Source organism: Triturus cristatus, chromosome 4_1 (assembly GCF_964204655.1).
Source record: "Triturus cristatus chromosome 4_1, aTriCri1.1, whole genome shotgun sequence".
NCBI lineage: Eukaryota > Metazoa > Chordata > Amphibia > Caudata > Salamandridae > Triturus > Triturus cristatus.
This window is the reverse complement of record NC_140585.1, coordinates 1,137,278,536-1,137,302,501: the sequence shown is the minus strand read 5'-3', so window position 1 is coordinate 1,137,302,501 and position 23,966 is coordinate 1,137,278,536.

Sequence of the window (23,966 nt, the reverse complement as noted above, 5' to 3'; positions counted from 1 at the left end):
GCGAGGCTGAGGCTGCCGTCTGGGTAGGAAGTCCTGGGTCTGTCTGAGACCGCGAGGCTGAGACTGCCGTCTGGGTAGGAAGTCCTGGGTCTGTCTGAGACCGCGAGGCTGAGGCTGCCGTCTGGGTAGGAAGTCCTGGGTCTGTTTCAGACCGCGAGGCTGAGGCTGCCGTCTGGGTAGGAAGTCCTGGGTCTGTCTGAGACCGCGAGGCTGAGACTGCCGTCTGGGTAGGAAGTCCTGGGTCTGTCTGAGACCGCGAGGCTGAGGCTGCCGTCTGGGTAGGAAGTCCTGGGTCTGTCTGAGACCGCGAGGCTGAGGCTGCCGTCTGGGTAGGAAGTCCTGGGTCTGTCTGAGACCGCGAGGCTGAGACTGCCGTCTGGGTAGGAAGTCCTGGGTCTGTCCGAGACCGCGAGGCTGAGGCTGCCGTCTGGGTAGAAAGTCCTGGGTCTGTCTGAGACCGCGAGGCTGAGGCTGCCGTCTGGGCAGGAAGTCCTGGGTCTGTCTGAGACCGCGAGGCTGCTATATATATATATATATATATATATATATATATCCATATAATAGGAGTTCCCTGTCCTTAGGTGGTACATATATATATATATAGGTGTGTTCTTGTGAATAGGCCCTAGGGAGGGGGGGGGTAACGTTCTGATTTGGGTTAGAGAGGCTCTGTTGAGCGGGTTCTATCTGATCCGACAACCCAAGCAGAACACCGACACTTCCTGGTTTCGACCGATTCGATTGTTTACCGACATCTAACAACTAATCAGAATTGCGCTCACGCACGGCAGGGTGCGCACACAGTGCGCGCACAGTGCGCGCGTATAGATATTGATATGCTTTTAAATGCTATTTTCTCAGGAAATACTGAACAGATTTACACCAGACCTGCAAAAGGCACTTCCTTGACCTTATGGCTACCGCTCTGCCAAATTTCACGTAATTCTGTTCAGCCGTTCGGGCTGTAGCTGTGTCTAAAGGTCCTATGGAAAATAACATGGGGAAAACGTGTTTTGGGACCCCCCTTTTTTCTCAACCCCCGCTTGACGAATCACCCCGAGACTTTCAGGGTAGGAGCTGAGCGGAGCGCTCCATTAGTTTTGAAAATTTCGCGAGGATTCGTCAACCGGCGCCAAAGTTATTCAAAATAGAATTTTGAGATTTCCTATGGAAACTAGATTGTAACTATAACTATCTACTGGCGACCAGTAGATAATATATATATATATATATATATATATATATATATATATATATATATATATATATATATACCTACTATAGTTAGGACCAATTATCCATAGGAAATCTGCAACATTCTATTTGGAATAACTTTGGCGCCGGTTGACGAATCTTCGCAAAATTTTCAAAACTGGTGGGGCGCTCCGGTCCGCTCCTATCCTGAAAGTCTCGGGGTGATTCGTCAAGCAGGAGCCGAGAAAAAAGGGGGGTCCCAAAACGTGTTTTCCCCATGCAATTTTCCATAGGAACTTTTAATCGCAGCTACAGCCCGAACTGCTGAACGGAATTACACCAAATTTGGCAAAGAGGTAGCCCTTAGTTCACACTCATGCCTTTTGGTTAAATGGTATAAATACGTTCAGTAGTTCCTGAGAAAATCAAAAGTAAAATCACATATATATCTGGGCGGAGCCTAACCACACATCTCATCGTGATATTTGATTGGCTGTCAGCACTTCATCCAAGAATTGTTGGCAGCCATCTTGGGACCAATATACATGATAGCACCTCATCAAAAAGCATTGCAGTTAATAGAAGGTTTTAAGACTTTAGGTACAATATAAATCATATGTTGATTGTACCATACTCATTTTAGGAATTGTGGTGTGTTCTAAGGTGATTTTACCATGTGATAAAGCCTTCTGCTGGGATATCATGAATCATGTTTGAGAGAGAACTATTTTCTCATGCTTTTCTCACAGAGGTTTGGAAGGTGATCTATAAGCAAAACTGAGAGCATATTTTCTGTAAATTCACATTATCTTTCTCAGTCATGTGAGAATGAAGTCTGACATTCTCAGTAAAACCTGTACATCCAACAAGAGCAGAGACTGTCAGTTGATTCCTTTGTGTTCTACTGCAGCTTCCCAGAGTGTTCTAAAGAACAACTAGAGCACTAACAGTCCTACCTATGACAAACGTATTGCACAACTGAAGCCATCTTGATTGGAATAAAGTGGTAACTCTTAAAACATTTAATTTAAAAAGGAACAAAATGAGGGAGTTCATTTTGCCATAGAAATTATGATTAGTGCTGCAGAAAAAAAATTAGGGCACATTTTGACTTCTCAAATCCTCTTCTATTTCATTAAAAAATTCTGACATGCAGACTGAAATATGCACTTTGAATACCAGCAGCAGACTTCCCTGGTGAGCAGTAGCTTTACTACCGTGATCTAATGAGCAACTAGAGTGCTAACATTCTGAATTTATGGCAAAAGTGTGACACATCTGAATGCATTCTTGATGGAACCAATGTAAAAAACTAAAAGTATTTCCTACTGAGGAGACTGCAATAAATAAGGAAATAAGGAAACTTCATAACAAATAAGTCTCCCAAGATGGCCATCAGAGACAAAAGAGCCCAAATGTAGCACAAATATCACTCAGATGTAGCCCAATTATAACCCAATGACAGAATGCCTCAGAGTGTTCTTAAAAACAACTAGAGCACTTACTGTCTTACTTATGACAAAAGTATGGCACACCTGAAGCCATCTTCATTGGAATAAACTGATAACACGTAAAACATTTAATTTAAAAAGGAACACAATGAGGGGGTTCATTTTGCCATAGAAATTATGATTAGTGCTGAAGAAAGAAAAATTAGGGCACATTTTGAGTGACTTCTCAAATCCTCTTCTATTTCATTAAAAAATTCTGACATGCAGACTGAAACATGCACTTTTAATACCAGCAGCAGACTTCCGTGGTGAGCAGTAGCTTTACTACAGTGATCTAATGAGCTAGAGTGCTAATATTCTGAATTTATGGCAAATGTGTGACATATCTGAATACCTTCTTGATGGAATCAAAGTAAAAAACTGAAAGCATTTCCTACTGAGGAGACTGCAGTAAATGAGGAAATTAGGAAACTTCATAACAAATAAATCTCCCAAGATGGCCACCAGAGACAAAAGAGCCCAAATGCAGCACAAATATCACCCAGATGTAGCCCACATGTAGCCCAATGACAGAAGTGTGCAAAATAATTTTTATTTTTGGTGTTTTTGCAGTTTTATATAGTGCAGACTTGTCAGGTATTGGAGTGCTTTACATGAGCATTGGTTACATCACACAAGAACAAATTCATTTTGGTTGTAGACATGGGGAGATTAAGTGATTTGACCAGAATCACAGAATGGTATGCTGAAGCAGAAACTCCAACCTGGTTCCCCAGTTGCAAAGTTAGCAGCTCTGGAAGCAACACCACATCCTCTCCCCTAAGTGCAACATTTAATCAAGTGGTCAACTGGATAAAAAAACATAAAAATACCAAATAATTTAAAAGTGCTTTGTCGCTATTTGAAAACTCAGAAAATATGTCCTCATTTTAGTTTTTTTAGAGCACTAAACTTAATTTTGATGCAGATAAGACCCTCTCATATATGTAATTTCTAAAGGAAATGCTCTAGGTATTACAGTTTTGATAACATCAAGATGACGTCAGGCGTTCCGCACTTTTGTAATAAATATAGAATGTTAGCAATCTAGTTGTTTATTAGGATACTGTTGAGAGGCAGAGGCCAGGGGCACAGACTCTGAAAATTGAAGGCAGGTAGGAGGGTGCAGAGGCAACAATTTGACCACACTATGGAGGGCAGTGGAAAGGGAGGCAGGGGCAACAAACCAACAATACAGGACTGACAAGAGAGGCTGTGGCAATATAATAGACCATTGTGGTCAGAAGGAAGAGGCAGTGGTAGTACAACCATACATGCAACAGACCCGATTCAGCCAGGAAACGTCCAATGTGTTTAAGCTCAAATGGGCTTAATTTGATCTGTCTCCTGTCTACAATCTCCTCTTTTTCAATGTAACTCAAAGGGGAAAATCAATACCCCAGTTTTTTTTCAAAATCTCCCCCTTACCAAGTTCAAAATGTTCGCAAGTATGGTACATTGGATCATGGAAGGCAGGAGGAATTGGGGTAGGGACATGGGCTCAGATAGCAGAGGACAGGAGGGACATGGAGAGGTGCATCAAACTGACCCTACAGGGCAGGCATTAGGGTTTTCAGCAGCACAATACACCACATAGGGCATGCGGGACGGGAGTGCAGCACAACAATCCATAGAAAGCAATAGGGGGGGAACAGAACCATGCACATGGACAACAGAGAACAGAGGGGAAAGAGGCAATGGTAGCTAGCTTCCCATAATGGACAGACAGGAGAGAAAGCTGCAGCATAACAGACCATAAAGGGCAGGAGGGACGGATCAGGGGCATTACAATGGAACAGACAAGCTAGGAGGGAGGGAATAGGGGTCTGTACATGGAAACAGAGGGCTGGGGGCAAGGGTGCAGGGCAGGAGAAGCAAGATGACCATGGAGGTAAGGCAGGATGGGCACAAGAAGCAAGACACACCATGGAGAGCAACAGTGAGACTATGATGGCATACACACAGACCCTGGAGGGAAGGTGGCAGGGGGTCAGGGGCAGCTAGCTGACCACACAGGGAAGGTGGGAGGCGCCGTGGCAGCACAGAAGACCAAGCATGGCAAGCGGGAAAGTTAGTGGCAGCACAATGGCTATGATGGGCAAGAAGGAGGTTGCAGGGGCATGCACAAGGACCATGGAGGATAGAATGGAGGGTCAGGACCTGGGCACAGACAAGAGAGTTCAGGGGAAGGGGTCTCACAACCGACCATGCGGGGCAGGCAGGAGGAGCAGTTGCAGCACAACAGACCAGGGAGGGCAGAAGGGTGTGGCATTAAAATGGACCATGGAGGACAGGAGGAAGGGGATAGGGGCATGGAATGTGGACAGGCAGGGTGGAGGTGGCAGGAACAGATTACAGTCATCTGACAATGCTAGGCAGGTGGGAGGGGAGTGGCAGCTCAACAGAACACTCAGAGTAGATAGGAATGGCAGGTCCATGGAACATGGTGGGCAAAAAGGATGGAGCAGGGGCATGCACAAAGACATCGGAGGGCAGGGGGAATGAGAATAGGGGCAGCAAGCTAAGCACAGAGGCTAAGCAGGAAGTCAATGATGGGGCATAGAATTGGGCAATGGAGGCAGGAGGAGTGGACTGGTACATCATGCTAAATGGATGGCAGTGGCAGCATATCAGACCATGCATGGCAGGAAGGAGGAGGCTAGTCCATGGATTCAGACAACAGAGGAGAGGGAGGAGGTGGATGGGGCAGCAAGCTAGCTGTTTAGAGAAGGTGGGAAGGCTAGTGGCAGAACAATGGCCACACAGGGCTGTAATAAGGGAGCAGGGACATGGACTTGGACAATGGATGGCTAGGAGGAGGGAAGGCAGGAGCAGCAAGCTTGGGTGGGGGCAGCACAATGCCAGGCCCTGCTTCCAACCCCCCACCATCCATTTTGATATGCATCTTACTTAACGTTAAAAAAACAAGAAATTTGCTGAAAAAAACAAAGATTACAGGGACGGTATAGTTAGACTCAGATTTTACTCATACACAACCAGTGAAATTCAGCAGTTATAGTTACCTGAGCTAACTATAACTTACGCCCCTGCAATGTACTGCTAATGACCTCAGACATTACATCATTCATGACATGGTCAGTTACATCACTCATGACATCACTCATGATATTTCTAATGAGCTGTGAATGGAATGGAACTATAATCGCTAGAACTTTATTTAGGGATAGTGTGTGTATATTAACACCCCTTTTTTTCCTTTTCTTTCATGTAAGAACCATTATAATACGCAACGTGCCCAGATTAATATGGCCGATAGCATTTCACTTTAAAGTAATGTGTAGTTCATTGTTTATGTTGATGTTTGCAATTCTAAGTATGTTTATTATGAATAAGTCACGTTGACGAACATACAGGTATGGCGGTCACGGGGCAAGATATGCTGAAATGGCATTGTGTGCATATTAACACTTGTTTTCTTTTCTTTATTGTATCAATTCCTGAATTTTCACATCGTGACCAGGCCAATATGGCCGCCAGCTTTTTGGATTAAAGTAATGCACTGCATATTACATCACTCATGACATGGTCAGTGACATCACTGATGACATCTCAAATGACATCATCTACATGATCATCTGATGCACCTCCTCACACCCTAAAATACAGACTACCATTCTCGAAACCATAGACACACCAATACTAGTACAGCTACAATATTCTGTGCACTATGCATGCAGACCTCTAATCAGCTACATAGCTTTGATACCGTCTTTTAAATACTCTGTTAGTACCTATGCAGTCTAGGAATCCTTCTGTCTGTCCCATGCACTTCTCCATTCAACCATCCAGCACTATCTATGTATCCTATCACTCTGCCAATACCAAAGCACTAATACATTTAGCATGCATTCTCTTTGCAGCACAGAAATTACTCCAGTTATTAGTCATATACTTAAGGAATGGCCTAGCTACTAACACAAGTGCAGGTACAATATTTTGTACACTATGCATGCAGACCTCCAACCAGCTACATACTATTGATACACTCTTCTAAATACCCAGTTAGTACCTATGCAGTCTAGGAATCCATCTGTCTGTCCCATGCACTTCTCCATTCACCCATCCAGCACTATCTACGTATCCTATCACTCCACCAATACCTAAGCACTTATAAATTCAGCACACACTTTCTTTGCAACACTGAAATTACCCCAGTTATTAGTCGTATACTTAAGGAATGGCCTAGCCACTAACAAAAGTGCAGGTACAATATTTTGTACACTATGCATGCACACCTTAAACCAGCTACAAACTATTGATACGCTCTTCTAAATACCCAGTTAGTACCTATGCAGTGTAGGAATCCTCCTGTCTGTCCCATGCATTTCTCCAATCACCCATCCAGCACTATCTTCTTATCCAATTACTCCACCAATACCTTAGCACTTATAAATTCACTATACACTCTGTTTGTAATACTGTAATTATTCTAGTCACTAGTCATGAACTTATGGAATGGCCTAGCTACTAACACAAGTACATCTATAATATTTTGTGCACTATACAAGCAGACCTCTAACTAGCTACATACTATTGATACACTCTTCTAAATACCCAGTTAGTACTCATGCAGTATAGGAATCGTCCAATCTGTCCCATGCACTTCTTTAATCACTTATCTACCACGATCTACTTATCCTATCACTCCACCAATACGTAAGCAGTTATAAATTAAGTGTTCACTCTGTTTGCAGCACTGTCATCATTCCAGTTACTAGTGGTTTTCTTATCAAATGACCTAGACACCAACACAAGAACACATAAAATATTCTGTGCATAATCACTACAAATCTCTAAGCAGATAAATACTATTGGTCCACTCTATTAAATACTGAAGTAGTACCCATGCAGCGTAGGATACCTCCTGTCAGTCTCATGCAATTCTTCAATCACCCATCCAGCACTATGTTCTTAATGTATCAGTCTGCCAATACCTAAGCATTTATGGGGCAGATTTACAAGCACCCTGTGCCACCAGTACGTCACTTTTTGTAACATAGTGATGGCGCCAGGCACTTCTTCATATTTACAAGGAGAGGAAAAGCCACCCTGTGTGGTTTTTCCTCTCCTTGTAAATACAACCCCTTCAGACACAGAACTTTGCGTTGAAGGGGCGTCCCATAGGTGTTGCTGTGGGTGTTGCCACGCAACACCCATAGAACAAGACACATCTCCAGATTTATGAGAAATCGTAAATCTGGAGATGTGTGTGAATGCTGCGCTATCCTAGAGTTGGTGTAGCAAGGCGCAACAAGGAGAATTGTTTTCATTTCTCCTCATTTTTTCCTCTTTCAATGCATGCTGCATTCCACAGAATACATTGAAAGAGGAAAATGCCTTTACTGATTGTTTTTGTGCAGGAAGGGACACCTTCCTGCACAAAAACAATCTCCACACGACACAGACATCCTTGCACCATGGTGCAAGGGTGCCTGTGTCACCGCATGGCTGCAGTTTGTGCAGCAGTGCAGAGGGAAGCACAGAGTTGCAACATATTCATGTACATATGTCACATCCCTGCAAGAGTAGTTTTTTTTCACTGCCTCTTGACAGGACTCGGTCACAAATTCTGCACGTCACCTTTCTCGCATTTACTTTCTTCTCTCCAGGTGGAAAAGTGAAGAATTTCCACACAACAGATTCCGGCCTCTTTGGACGTGGTGCCTCCTGCAAGAATTCTTCTTCAGAAGATACTTCCTCCTGCTGCTGCTGCTGTCCAGATGCCATTTTGTTTGATACTTTTTGAAAAACACCAAAAAAAAACAAGCAAAAAGGGTTCTTGTGGGAAAAGAGATGTCTCTCTAAAGATGCTCCAACAAGAATGATTAAAATGGGTGGGGTTCTTCAATAGTTAAAGTGGGAAATGTTATGAACCAATGAAATCTTTTTTTTTAGGTCACATGGGATCCGCAAACACTCCGCGCTCACGAAGCATGCACCCGACGCGACTTCGCGAAAATATATTTAAAAATAATATACGTTTATTATAAGTACAAACATATTATTTTTATGAATATCTTAGATAGTCTCTTGCCCTAATATGTATATTAAGCACACATACATATCATTTTAGAACATAAACAAATTTCGCCTGAGTCGCACACCCAGCTCCCCCAGCATGTATATGACATCACGTGGGACCCGCCACCACGCAAGCGTCGCGTACCGTATTGCGCATGTGTCGCGAATGCGTGGGAGCAGGAGTCACGGACTGGTCGCATACCAATCACGCACATCACGTAATATTAAATGTATATGATGTTACTGAAAAACACGCAGCCGTCGCACACCGTACGTGAATCCTTCACGATGTTTCTAAAATGGTGGCTAGAATCCGCGCACCCACCGTGATGTGTACGCTTTGGGTGTGCGACTCCGAAAAAAATTTGGATAAAAAAAACTGTAGAAAATCAGAACAAAAAAATAGGTATAACTACTATTACACTCCTGGCTCGTACCCCGCTGGGATTACAGAGATTATTGAACACCTTTGGGGACTTCATGAGCTCACTGGACCTTGTGGTGAATAGCTCTAAATCGCATGTGATGTCCTTGGGTACCCAGAAACATAAAGTCAAAACATTTTATTGTAAAGGTGTGGAGGTAACTAGAGTTAAGGTATTTACTTACTTGGGGGTTATATTTGACGATAGATGCTCGTGGGTCCCTCAGCTTATAGCTAAAAAGAATAGTGTAGGCAGATCATCTTCCGCTATATTAAGTTTTGCCCGACATTTGGGTGGTAAACCTTGTGACGCTGTTCTTGCCATCTACAGGGCGAAATGTTTAGCTATAGCAGTTTATGGTGCTGCTATTTGGGGCTATAAAAAAGCGGAGGGGCTCCAGTTGGCAGAAAACAAATTGTTTCGCTCAATTCTCTCTATCCCCCAATCATCTCCAACTTTTTCAATACACCAAGAAATGGGGATGGGTTTCGTCTCTGATCATATCAGTTTGGCTCCCTTAACATTCTGGTTGAAAACATGGTTGAATCCTGAACTTTCCCCGTAACAGATTGATCTTAAAAGATTGCACTAGTTTAGATAGAATGGCTGATATCCCTTGGCTCTTGTATATCAAGAAAATGTTTTATAAGCTAGGGCGTCCTGAGATTTATGAGAACCCAGAAACAATTACTAAGGGGGATATTGGCTGGGTTAAAGTTCAGTTTTTAAACTTAAGGTCGCAAGGGCGGGAGGAAGAGGAGCTTACAAAGACCTCGGTTAGGGCTCATTTTTTATTAATAACCTCTCCCCAGATTGAGCCCTACCTTAAGCTGGTCAGGAACCACTATCATCGTTGGTTGTTGACCAGATTTAGTTTTAACTTGATTCACTTTTTTTAGGGAGGTTTCAAGGATGGAGTAAACCCGTAGATGCTGCTTTGTGTAACTGTGATGGTTGCTCACTCCAAGACACTGTGCACTTTATCTTTTTCTGTAAACATTATGTTGAAAGCAGAAAGAAGTACATCATACCCATTGTTGCAAGGGAGAGGCTTTTATCAAGTAAAACCTGCTTTGATGTACTTGCAACTATTAAATTGCCCTTGGATCATTTTTAATATCGCTAACTTTTTAGTTGCTGCAGCTCGGGCACGGAAAAAATCTGATCTACAACTTACCTCATGATCTTAGTGATATATGTATTTGTTGGGATGAATTTTTATTATTCTGTTATTATATTGTCTTTGTGTCTAATTAATTATCTGTAGTATTGTGATGTACTTTTGTGATTTTAACTAATCGATTAAAGTGGTTTTGACTGACTGACTACTATTACACTTAAAAATTAGCATTTAAAAAACCTTTGAAATTCACTGAAAAAACCATAGGTTTCACAGACGTTATAGTTAGAAATTAGCATTTAAAAAAGCTTTGAAATTCACTGAAAAAACCATAGGTTTCACAGACGTTATAGTTAGAAATTAGCATTAAAAGACCCTTAGAAATTCACAGAAAAAACCATAGGTTTCAGGGGTGTTATAGTTAGCTGGACATTTCACTCGTACAAAACCATAGAAATTCCTCTGTTATAGTTAGTTCTGCTAACAATAACTTGCGCGCCCGCAATGCACTGCTGATGATGTCACATATTACATCATTCATGACATGGTCAGTGACATCACTGATGACATCACTGATGACATCTCAAAAGACATCACTGATGGCATCACTGATGACATCATCCAGTGACTATGTGTTTGTGTAAGGTTTATATATGTTTAATATATATAGGGAAAGGGATTTTGAAGAATGAATGGGTGTATAAGTGTTTGAATGGTTGATTTAGTAGGTGCTTGATTAAACATATCTTTCTGAATACATGGGTTAGTGAGTAAACTGTGTGAATGTCTGTATCCATGTGTCTGTTGGTGTGTAAGCGACTGCATGGGTTTGCTAATAGCTACATGAGTGTCTATATGGCTTATTGATTTGTTGTCTGAGTATCTGTATGTGTGACTGAATGTTTGTGTGGGTAGGGTGTGTGTGACTCTGAGTATAGATGTGTGAGTGGGTGATTCACTGGGTACATGGTTTCAAGAGTGCATCTGTGATGGACTGTATGGGTGGGTGAGTGTGTGTATGGGCATGTTAGTAAGTGAATATATATCTCAATGGTACATGTGTGAGTAACTACATATGTGAAAAGTAGTATATATGTGTGTTGGAGTGCATAATTGGCTACAAATTAGTGTGTTATTGTGAGAGTGGCTGTATGGATGAGTGTGTGCTTGTATCATTGATTGTATAAAAACATAAGAATGTGCTAGTATTTGTATGAGTAATGGAGCTGGTGTGTGTATAACTGTATATCTGAGTAAATGGCAGTGTGAATAATTTTTTCCATGACTGACTAGGTGTGTGGATACCTCTATGGATGACTGGTGGTGTGTGAGTGTCTATATAGGTGTATGAGTGCATATGATAGTCCTGTACTGAGTGACCATAACGATGAGTGACTGTACGGGTGAGTGAGTGGATGTGTGTGTAGACCTAAGAATCAGTGAGTGGGTATGTAATTATTGGTGTTGGAGTGTCTATGGTTTTGAGAATGGTAGTCTGTAATTTAGAGTGGGTGTATCAAAAGTTATATTAGGGTGTGAGAAGATGCATGAAATTTTCACATGGATGATGTAATCAGTGATGTCATCAGTGATGCCATCTGAGATGTCATCAGTGATGTCACTGACCATGTTATGAGTGATGTAATATGTGACGTTATCAGCAGTGCATTGCGGGGGCGCGAGTTATAGTTAGCTGAACTATCTATAACGGGGGAATTTCACGGGTTTTGTACGAGTGAAATGTCCAACTAACTATAACACCCCTGAAACCTATGTTTTTTTCAGTGAATTTCTAAGGTTTTTTAAATGCTACTTTCTAACTATAACGTCCCTGAAACCTATGGTTTTTTCAGTGAATTTCTAAGGTTTTTTAAATGCTCATTTCTAACTATAACGTGCCTGAAACCTATGGTTTTTTCAGTGAATTTCAAAGGATTTTCAAATGCTAGTTTCTAACTATGCGTACAGAGGTAGGCCATGTGAAGAAAGAAGAAAAAACGCACAGAAAGAAGCAAAAGAAATGCAGAAAGAAGCAACAGAAGTCCACAAAGATGAAGAAAAGTGCAGGAAGAAGAAAGACATGTGCAGAAAGAACCAACAGAGGAGCAGAAAGAGGCCTTGTTGCAAAATCATCCTGTGCCCACAACTTTTTCAGACGGGTACTGGTGGTAACTGACTCTGACTAACCAGGCCTAGAGCCAGTGCTATGCTAAAAGACACTTAGAGTACAGTGAAAACACCTACATAGACTAGGGAACACTATGCATTGGGGTACCCCTGTGATTAGCATGACCTCCTCTGTAAGGCCCTAGTACATAATAGGGCAGGGGGATTAAACCTACCTCTTAAAATGTGCTACAGGGCGCGTTTGCACAGTGGTGAAGGGAGTGGAGGGCCTAAGGTGACACGTGTGCAAACATGCCCTGTGGCCGTTTTAAGTTGGGGGATTAAGTCCCCTTGAATCCTGACGGTCCCTGGGATCCAACTAGCCCACCAGGTGCCATCAGTAAGCGCCACAGAGCTGCGTTGCACCTGGTGGGCTAGTTGGCCCCCAGGGTCCCTTAGGATTGAAAGGGAATTAATTCCCCAACTTTAAACACGCCACAGAGGTGGTGGTACACATGGCACCTCAGGCCCCGCCCCCTCCCTTCACCACTGTGCAAACGTGGCCCATGGCGTGTTATAAGTTGAGAGATAAAGTCGCCTTCAATCCTGAGGGCCCCTGGGGTCCAACTAGCCTACCAGGTACCTCCACTAAGCGCCACAGAGCTATGTTGCTGAGAGGTGTAAAAAAGGGGCGTGGCCTGGACCACCTCTCTGCAACGCAGCGCAGTGGCACTTACTGGAAGCACCTGGTGGGCTAGTTCGCCCCCACGGGCCCTCAGGATTGAAAGGGAATTAAATCCCCAACTTTAAACGTGCCACAAGGCATATTTGCACACATATCAACTCAGGCCCTGCCCCCTCCCTTCACCACTGTGCAAACGCACCCCATGGCGCGTTTTAAGTTGGGAGATTAAGTCCCCTTGAATCCTGAGGGTCCCTGGGGTCCAACTATCCCACGCGGTACCTCCAGTAAGCGCCACAGAGCTGCGTTGCAGAAAGGTGTAATAAGGGGCGTGGTCTCTGAACACCTCTCTGCAATGTAGCTCCCTGGCACATACTGGAGGTACCTGGTGGGCTAGTTGTTATGAAATTTTCATGAATCCATTATAAATTTTAAGTTTTGCTACATTCTTCCTCTATCATTTCCCTTTATTCATCCTTCATTCTTTTCCCCCTGTCTAACGAGTATCTATGATATTATTTTTATATGATAATATTGAATACTTAGTTGTCTTATATTTAACCATGATATTGTTTAATTATACAATGCTATTATTTAGATAGGATTATACTTAACTGTGATAACAATTGTCAATGTTAATATTTAATTACTATTGTTATACTATAAAAAGTTCATTACATTATACCAGACATCTGACAACGTTACACTAAATTGACTTCTCTCTTTTTCTTCATTCATCTTCTTTCCTCTTCCTTCTTTCTTGACTTTTTCATCTCCTCTAACACTATAGTCTCAAGATATTTGTCTCTTCCCTTTTCTTTCAGCCTTAACTCTGAATTCTTTATTATTGTCGGAATATTGTTAAATACTATTGTAGAAATTCATCTCTCACTACTGACTTAGTCTCTGGTTGGGGCTCCTCCGGTGGCAATAGCCCGAAAGCCTAGACCCGCAGTAAGCAGTTCTAGCCCATTGGTGCTGTGCTATCCCTGTGCAGTACATCTACCTCTTCCCCCTTATATTGTTTTTCACTTTTTTCTCACTATTGCTTACTTCTTTTAAGTTACTCTCTCACAATCCTCTAACCTCCTTAAATTTTCTAGAAGTTTACTTATCCTTCAACTTTCTCCTTACCCGGACTCTATTCTTCTTCTTCACCTTTTCCCCTCTTCTCCTCAACTTCTCCCCCTTACATAGTCCACTCTCTTGTCATCTGTTTTTCCTCTCTCCAGTGATATCCCCACAATACTTACTTATATTTACTTATCTAGCCTTTATTTCTACACCTTCTTTACTTTCACCACCTTCGTATTTTTTGCACCTCCTATCCCTTATATAAGTTTTTCTTTTAAACTAATCCCTTTTATATTTTCAGCGCACATATGGCAGTTAACACACCTTCCTCCTCTCATCTATTGTGCATAATCTCATGGAATGTTAATGGCCTTACGCACTTTATAAAACGCAAAAATTTACTCTCTTATCTAAAAAAGAAAATAATTGATATTGCTCTCTTACAAGAGACTCATCTCGATGCCTTGGAATCATCTAAGTTACAGCAAGAATGGGTTGGAAAAGTTATTCATTGCGGATTGACAACAAAACCCTCTTCTGAGAAGAACCAGGCATGGAAATGTGGTGTGGCCATCCTCTTACACAAATCTTTACCTATCTCAACTGTCAAAACCTGGATCGACCCTGAGGGCAAATATGTCTTTGCTAAGTTAAAAATTGGAGAAAAGATCTTCTGCATTGGTTCAGTATTTGCCCCAACTGGCGATAAACGCTCCTATTTTCTCAACCTGAATCGTTTACTTGTGGAGATTGGTGCATCCAGTTACATCATTGGTGGTGAGTGGAATTTGACCCGTGAAGCGATTGTAGATAGAACTGCCCATTTAGATAGATACAATGTTGGTGACAGACCTTTATTGGGCGATATAACAACAGACCATGGTTTAGTAGATCACTGGCGCCTCTGTCATCCCTCAGATCAAGAATATACCTTTCTTTCCTCTGCTCATGGCACACAATCCAGGATCGATTACTTTCTAATTTCCCATTAAGTAGTTGCAATCACCAATAAATCCCATATTTTAGAAGCCGCTGTTTCTGATCATTCTCCAGTTCTTCTTGCTCTAGAAGTAGGCTTAACCTCTCTGTGCGAAGGTGGCCTGGTATATGATGTCTACTAATTAAAGTGGGCACCCTGTACCAGTCCACACGACCCTTATGATGTATGAGGTCTAAGATAACCTTTAGAAAGCTATCCTAGTGGTAGCTGTGGAGAGCAACCTTCAGGCATAATCTTGAAGGAATGTAAAGAAGCTTGTTTTACCAGAATATCACATCCTGAATGAGTAAATGAAAGGAGAACCATACAGTAGTTAAATAAAAATATGTATTTATTAATATAACACTCTCTACTGCAGGGGAGTAACTCCTGTACACCAAGGGAGATTCTTCATTCGTGCAATCGTGGTGCAGGCAGTCAAAGTACTTGGTTTCTTCTTAGTAGAATCTTGTCCATGTAAAATCTAAAGTTCTGTAGCCAGGTAACCCACTTTATACCCATGGGAAAGGGTTGGAAAGATTCTAGGGGCCCTCCTAGGGGAGGGGCAGGACAGAGGGGTGGCTACACCCATGTCTTTTGTCCAGTTTCACACCAGAGCAGGAGCCAATGGCTCCCAGAACTGGGTTGATCTGGACTATGCACAGGGACACCAAATGTGCCCCCAGTGCAGACTTCCTGGCACTCTCAGAGTGCACCCACCCAGCCCCAATACACTAAACCCTGTCTGGGAGGTGGTTACATCTCCCTGTGGCAGGATGCCTATTGTCATGCCTTACTCTGCTCGAGCAAAATTGTGTCTGTGGCTGGCAGCGTCCATTTTGTGCTGCCCGGTTGAGAAAGTTGGTACTGGGTAGACCGGTGACCCAAAGTAGTGGTTCTAGAAGGGTGGAATCATACCTCCCACACCAATTACTGGTGTGGAGGTATGATTCACGACATGTTTCTAAGCAGCCGTTTTAAAGTTAGCATTCACCGCTAGGTTATAATGCACTTAGACCTATATGTCTGGCTGCATCACAGACAACCCCGGAAATTGGTCTCTGAAGCCTGCAGAGGGGCCCTACTCATGCAGGGGCACCCTCTCTCGCAAAACCCAGCACCCTGTCTTCAGGATTGATAAGGCCTGCCATAGGGGTGACTGATAGGTTTTTAAGTGTAGTGATTTAGAAAGAGACAGTGAACCTATATCTAAGTAAGTGGTGCAAGCACCAGCTTACACAGGCTGCTGTAGCAGACCTGTTGTGTCATTTTGAATGGCCTCTCATGGGTGGCATAATACATGCTTCAGTCCATGGGAGGCCTCTGGGGTACCTATGCCCTGGGTACATGGTGTACCATACACTAGGGACTGATAAGGGTACCCCAGTATCGAATCTGGAGTGTACCTAAAGTACATACATAGTAATTTAAAGGAGAAATCAGCATCTCTGCGTCGTATTGAACTTGAGGCTCAAATTATTTCTCTTACTCGTCTATATACTTCTTGCCCTACTATAATCAACCGCAAATGCCTAGAATTAGCTAAAACAGCACTTAATAATCTATATACCTCCAAAGCAGAATATGCTCTTCAACGTCTAAAAGGTGGACATTATGAACAAGGTGAGAAAGCAGGCCGATTACTCGGAGCGCACCTTAAACAACGTGAAGCTTCCATGGCCATATCAGCAATATGAACAGACTCCGGTGAATTTCTCACTAAACCGCAAGACATTGTAAACACTTTTGCATCCTTTTATAAAGAACTTTACACTCCTGAAAATCCAGCAACTGAAGATCAAATACTCAAATACCTCACCAATATTAACCTTCTATGTCTTACAGATGAGGGCAGACACTTACTCCGTGGTGACATTACTAAGGAAGAAGTAGCTGCAGCCATCTCCAAATTACCTTATCACAAATCCCCAGGTGAAGACGGATTCCCTGCGGAATATTATAAATGGTCTGGGAAAGAAACAATTGACACTCTTTATTCTGCTTTTCATTAAGCTGTCCATACATCCTCTCTTGGTCCTAGTTCCAATAAGGCATTAATTGCAGTTATCCCCAAGCCGGGTAGGGATCTGCTCGCTTGTGGTAGCTAACCCCCCTCTCCTTATTAAATGGTGATGTTAAAATGTTGTCTAGTATCCTTGCGTCACGACTCCGTAATGTTATTTCCTCCCTAATACACCATTCACAGGTTGGCTTTGTCCCAGTACGCTCCTCTTGAAATCCTCTCCGAACACTGGCAAATATTTTATGGTCTGCAAGGGAACTGACTGAGGATGCGGTTTCTCTCTCCCTGGATGCTGAGAAAGTGTTTGACAGTATTGACTGGGGCTATCTTTTTGCAACTATGAAACGCTTTGGCCTAGGAGAGCAGTTTATTTCCATGGTTCGCTTACTTTATGACAATCCCACAGCCCAGGTCAACTGTGGAGGTTTTCTCTCTGACCCTTTTCCAATCCAAAGAGGTACCCGCCAAGGCTGTTCCCTTTCTCCCCTTTTATTCTTATTAGCGATGGAGCTCCTTGCAGATTCGGGGTATACCTATAACGGGAGGAGTATCAAAACTATATGTATACGCTGATTATATTCTTCTTACTCTTAAGGCTCTCTCTCATTCTTTACCAACCTTACTCAACTTTATTAATACGTTCTCAGCCCTTTCTGGTTACAAGGTGAATTGGGACAAAAGCGAAGCTCTTCCACTCTCTTCTGGTACCACAAAAGCTTCTATTGACGGATATACCTTTTGCTAGAAATCGTCCTAATTAAAATATCTAGGAATTCTGATTAATGGTGGATGGTTTCCGATAACCTCTTGCCTCTCATAACACAAATGGAAACTGATTTTGCTAAATTTGGGGAAGAGTGCCGGCAGTAAGAATGGTTACTCTTCCTCGCTTTACTTATGCCTTAGGAATGCTTCAGATTGTAGTACCTTTGACCACACTTCATCGCATAGATTCCTGTATACGGACCTTTGTCTGGGGAACTATGCATTCTCGTCTATTTGCTGCTAAGTTATTGGCTCGTCGCACCCATGGCGGTTTAGGTTTACCATCGTTGAGCAATACTCCTTAGCCTTACATCTCTCACAACTGGCTTACTTACTCCCAGGTGTGACTGATCCTCCGCAATGGGTCACAACAGAACACTTAATACTTGAATGTGACTATGGTCTTAACTTCTTATACAGTACTCGTAAGCTTTGAACTCCCCCCCCCCGCATCCTGTACTTCATGCTACATATCAAGCATGGCAACGAGCACATCGACTCTTAGGGGTTGCTCATCGTTTGCACTCTAAAGCCCCAATATGGAGGAATGAAAGTATTCAAATTAATGGTTGAACGCTCTCTTGGATTGATTGGAGTTCCATAGGAATTCATACACTAGACCAGATTATAATAAATGGTGATATGAAATCCTTTGATACTCTTTGTGAAGAATTTGACCTTCCTTTACATCAGGCCTCACGACATTTGCAAGTACATTGCCTGAGGAGATGTCTTGGTCCTCTCCCTTGGACATTAGAATCGTCACCAATATTGGATTATCTTTATAGTTGGGGTCGACCCAAGGGAGTAATGTCAGGATTATATTGCACTCTAACTAGTCACCTATATTCACATCCACTTCTTAAAACTCTCCGCGCGAAATGCAGGATCACCTTTATATTACTATAGATTAAGTTACCTGGCCCTACATATTGGAAGCTCTGGACAAAGGTGCTTGTGAAGCATGCCTGAAATTATGTCTTTTTAAAACTTTGCATGATTGGTATTGGACACCATCAAAATTACATAGAGATGGGTTGTTACCACTCTCTAAATGCTGGAGATGTTACGGAGTTACTTGTGATCTTCTTCATATAATCTGCGAATGCCCCTCTATACAAAATTTCTGGACACCAGTAGGTGATACACTAAAGTAAATGATTCCTCTTCTACTCCCATTCACCTCCAATAATATTTTATTACATGATCTTGGGAGTTCACCTGCCATTACACATCCTCAGAACCGACTCTTACATACTGCACTCTCTACCGCCAAAATGCGTATCTTAAGATTGTGGCAATCACCTAACCCTCCTTCCAAGGAGGATTGGATGGTCGCAATGATTCAGACGGCATCACATGAGCATGTAATATATAAGCTAAAGGACCAAGAAGAAATATTTCAACAAGTGTGGACTTCTTTTCTCCGAGACTCTTGAATTTTTTCCCTTTAATCATCTTGCCTGTTCCCTTTTCCTTTCACTTTTTTCTCCATTCTCTTTCCCTTTTGTCCCCCCTTTCCCCTGTTTGCTCCCCTTTTGTATTTCTCTTTCTTTACTCTCTCCCCAGCCTTATAATTTTTTCTTTCGGGGTATGGAGAGATGATGACGACTTTCCTCTCTTTTCTCTTCGTAATTCTATACTCACTTACTCTTCCATGTATTCATCCACCTATTTGCTTATTTATTTTCCCGATTATTTATTTATCTATTCAGAGTTAGAATTGTTTAGCATACTATGTTCATTTCCCTTCTTTTCCATTAATTGCTCTCTGTCTTTTATTTCATACCTCCTCTCCCCCTCCTTTCTCCTATTATGTTCAACATTTTCTTTTTTATATTATATTGTATATGTAATGTCACTAGACCACTATGGGTCTATTATGCTGTATCATACTGTTTTGAAGTTATATGCCTTTAACCCCTTCCCCGCTCATGACGGAACCACTCCGCCATGAGCCACGGTTGCGCTGTGCTCATGACGGAGTGGTTCCGTCATGCTGTGGCCGTTGGCGGCCGCTCCGCCCACGCGGCGCTAATTCCCCGCCTGTGCCGGCGATTAGCGCAGTGGGCGGAGACGTGACGGAACCACTCCGTCATGAGCACAGCTCAACCGTGGCTCGTGACGGAGTGGTTCCGTCACGAGCACAGCGCCACCGCGCTGCCCCCAACCCCCCCCCCCCAGCGCCGCGGCGGAATTCCTGCCGCGGCGAAGGGGTTAATTTCTTAATAAAGAATCACGACACAAATTCAGGGTCAACTCAAATTGGTTCAAATCAGGTAAAATTCCAACTAATAAAGAGATGCAACAAGGGTGCATGCTGCCCCCTCAGCTATTTGGTCAGTATTTGGATGAACTAAAATGCCACTTGGCTAAAGTAAGTGTTTTCCCTCCCAAATTAGCTGGCCAGAAAATCCAACTGCTCCAAAATGCGGAAGATAGAGTACTAATCGACCAGACCCAAACTGGTCTACAGAGATCCCTGGATGCACTGGTCCATTATTGCGAGTTTAACAATCTGTCCATAAATCTAACCAAGATAAAGGTCATGATGGTGGGCAGCAAATTAATAAAGAGTGGGTCTTGGTTTCTTCAAAAATTATCTGTCATGCAGGTGCCATTCTACAAAAACCTAGGGATATGCCTGGATGAGAGAGAAGGAATCGCCCTAAACATCAAGGCCCCACAAGGCTCTGGCAACTCCTTGACTTGGGGATTCTGCAAATTGTTTAGGTCTCTGCAGTGCCCACACCAAAGAGCCCTAGTGAACGTGCTACATTAATGCAATCAATAACATAATGGAACACTGATTTTCAAAAGTAGGCTGGCCAACTGGCTGGACAGAGTCCAAATCAACTGCTACAGAAACTTTTTCTCCCTACCAGACTGCACCACACAAGCACAAATTCGACTGGTATTCAACGTGATAATACAGTATTTGCTATTGAAAGCAAAACTATTGATCTACTGCTTAAAAATGGCAGGCTGCCGGCCTGTATGGTTGTAGGCAAAGGAGCTGTGTATGGACTCTGGCATGACCTTTAAAATCAATAAAAGTTGGTTATATAAAAATGAAAAGGGGCCTGCCGGGACCTTAAAACATCTCTTTTGGCGGGCAATAATGCAGGCAAATTCCTTGTGGGCGCAGTTCATACCTACCTCGTTGAAAAATTTAGAAGCCCACAACAGATGGTACGCTAATCTTTCACTGAAATCGATTTTAAACTTCTATCAAAACAATAAAGAACATCTCTGCAGATCTTGATGGGAAGACAATGAAGGAGAAGATCTACGGTAGCTGAGCAGTCAACCTATACGCGGCCGGGGTGCTGTAAATGTATATATCTCAGCCCCTCTCTAAGGGTATAAAGCAGCTGATGAGGCTAAGATTTGGGTTTATCCCACTGAAAGCATATCGGTATGGAAGGAGAGGCAGTGATCTCGACGAACATTGCAGACTCTGTTACATGGGGCCTGAATCCCTCATTCATGTTGTCTACATTTGTAAAATCCTTTTACCTCATAGAAAATTCTGGCTATGCCCCATCTTCAGGGCTTTGAACATACATAAATGTATAAGGCTATAGTATGCTGCTTTAAGTGGGAATCCTCCCAGTTGTCTGCTCAATTTTTGAAAATCTTTAAAGTAGCTATTGATGCACTCTCAGGAGCTGCAATTGTACTGGGTCATCCAGGATCCCCGAAATTGCCTGGGACACGATGTTCCTTGACAAGGCGTGTTTTACAAGGAGCGGGAAGAGATAATAGCCAGCATGTTATTTAGATGCAGTAGTCTGCCATTTATACGATTGATAATTAGACCCAGCCTTTAGGTGGCTTCCCAAAGCAACTTAATCAACATTCCATGGTATTTAACATTTTCATTTTAACTTGCATCAGAATTTTAACTGCTATTATTGGGGTGACGCTCTGGGCTGCCGCAGCAGTACAGTGTTCTTGAGGAGTCTTGCAAACACTTTAATTAGCCCTTGTTTTATTGCGAATGGGGACTGATAACAGCTAGCTTCTTATTTAGATTAGGCCTGGGCTAAATTTCCGTTCTGCTCGCGGAAATTGCGATAATTTGACATTTTCGCGTTCCGCGGAGAGTGCGAAAACGTAAAACTTTCCGCATTCCGCAGCTTAGCGATAATTTGTTTCTTGCTCGCGCTGTAAAATAATACATTCTCGCGCGCGCGATCGCCTTACCTGAATCCCCGCGTACGCCGACAAGTTTTCCCGATCTGGTTGCGTTCTCCACGAGATGTTGGATTGTTGGTAGCCATTTGCGCTGTCTCGCGACAGTTCGCGCCCGCAGTAATGTCATACGTCGCGCGATCACGTCTTTCTTCTCGCGATCATGCACCGCGAGAAGAGTGAAAACAAGATGGCCGCGCCCGCGAGCAACCGCATGGGTAAGTTGGCGAGCCGCGACCACGCAGAAAATACTGCGAACGGGCGGGAGAAAAACTTCCACATCTTCGCGATATTTCCGCGTGTTTGCGGAGATTTTTAACATTTTCGCGATAATTTGCGAAAGTCGCTTTCGCAAATTCCGCCCGCCCCTAATTTAGATCCAGAAGCCTGGCACCATTATGCTTGACTAGTTCACTAGTCAATGTCCAATGGGCAGCTTCCCAAAGCACCTTAATTAGCATTCTAAAGTATTTCAAATTTGCTGCACTAAGCTGCCGCAGTAGTACCGTGCTCCTCAGGATGCTTGAAAGCACTTTAGTTAGCCTCACATGTCCGCTCAGTTTTTTTGTATGAGCAATTTTATTCTAATTTGTAATTTTTGTGTGGTGTTTTGTGACGTACCAGTGCAATGATTTTTATTAAATGTACAATTCTCTAAAAAAAATTGTATTTCATTCACTATTCTGCTGGTTGCAACTTGAGATCTACTGATGCCTCTTTGGTGGTTCTAGTATGGAGGTATCTGTATTACTGTGTATTGATAGACATGTGAGTAATAAAGTTATATGGGGGCGTGGCCAACAGCCAATGGAAGCAGTCGCGCTGTAAAGCGGCTCCGGAGCCTGAGCCCCTTTGGTACAGCTAATCCGACATAAATCCGTGATATGAACCTAGGCATTTCGCCTCTGTGAGCCCCAGACATCGCCGGGTCGGTGAGCAGTGAGTTCAGGCCGCCGCAGTAAGTGAAATCGCCCCATGAAACTCTGGTGTGTTAAGGGAGGAAATCACAAAATGACGGAAGCGACGCTCTGAATGGGACGAAAGAGGAGAGCGGCAGTGAAGCAGTACTCCCCGCTGTACAGGTAAGTGGTCCCAAGGAGCTGCAGCTTGAAGGTGTGCTGTGACTGAAGGTATGCCCGGGCTGGCGTCGGGACCTCGAAATAGGGCCAGGAAGGGGAGAGATCGCTGAGGGCTGCCAGAGAACAGATTGCGTAAGCAGAGCAGTGGTGGAGGTGGGCGGAGTGATCCCGCGGCCGGGCTGGACGATTGGCTGGGAGCCCCCCCCGTGACCCCCTCCCCAGAATGGCTGGAGAATATCAGCATGGGAGAGGATTGGCAGTTGGGGAGCGCTACTAGCAAGGTTGCCAGATTGGGCTATTTCCCGCACAATTGGGCTACTTTTTCCCCAGTTGTGCGGGAAAAACCCATGACTGGCGGGGGCTACTTTTTGGGCTGGTTTTGTGACGTTGTGCGGAAAATACTGGCCTTGGGCGGGCGCCCACTACCACTATCTATGCACATGCGCGTTGTCATGCATCATGCCTCTCTGTCCTTGCCTAAACTGCGCGCCGCGCGGTCAATCAAAGTTTTTCAAAGTTGTTTAGCCCCGCCCAGCGGCCCAGCCAGGCCAGCAGTCAGCAAGCATTAGCCCAGCCCCAGCCCAGTCACAGTGAAGCCCACCCACCCCCCTTGGCCCCTACCCTGAGAGAGGCAGCACTGCAAGTCACGTCACGTCGTCTTCAGGGAGGGCAGCCAGCCACACACACACAGCAGACAGGTTACAGGTAGCATAGCAACTCAGAACTTGCCAACAACGAACCAAGCCAGGCAACGCAACAGTCATTGGTCAATGTTGTAGTTGCCATTGCC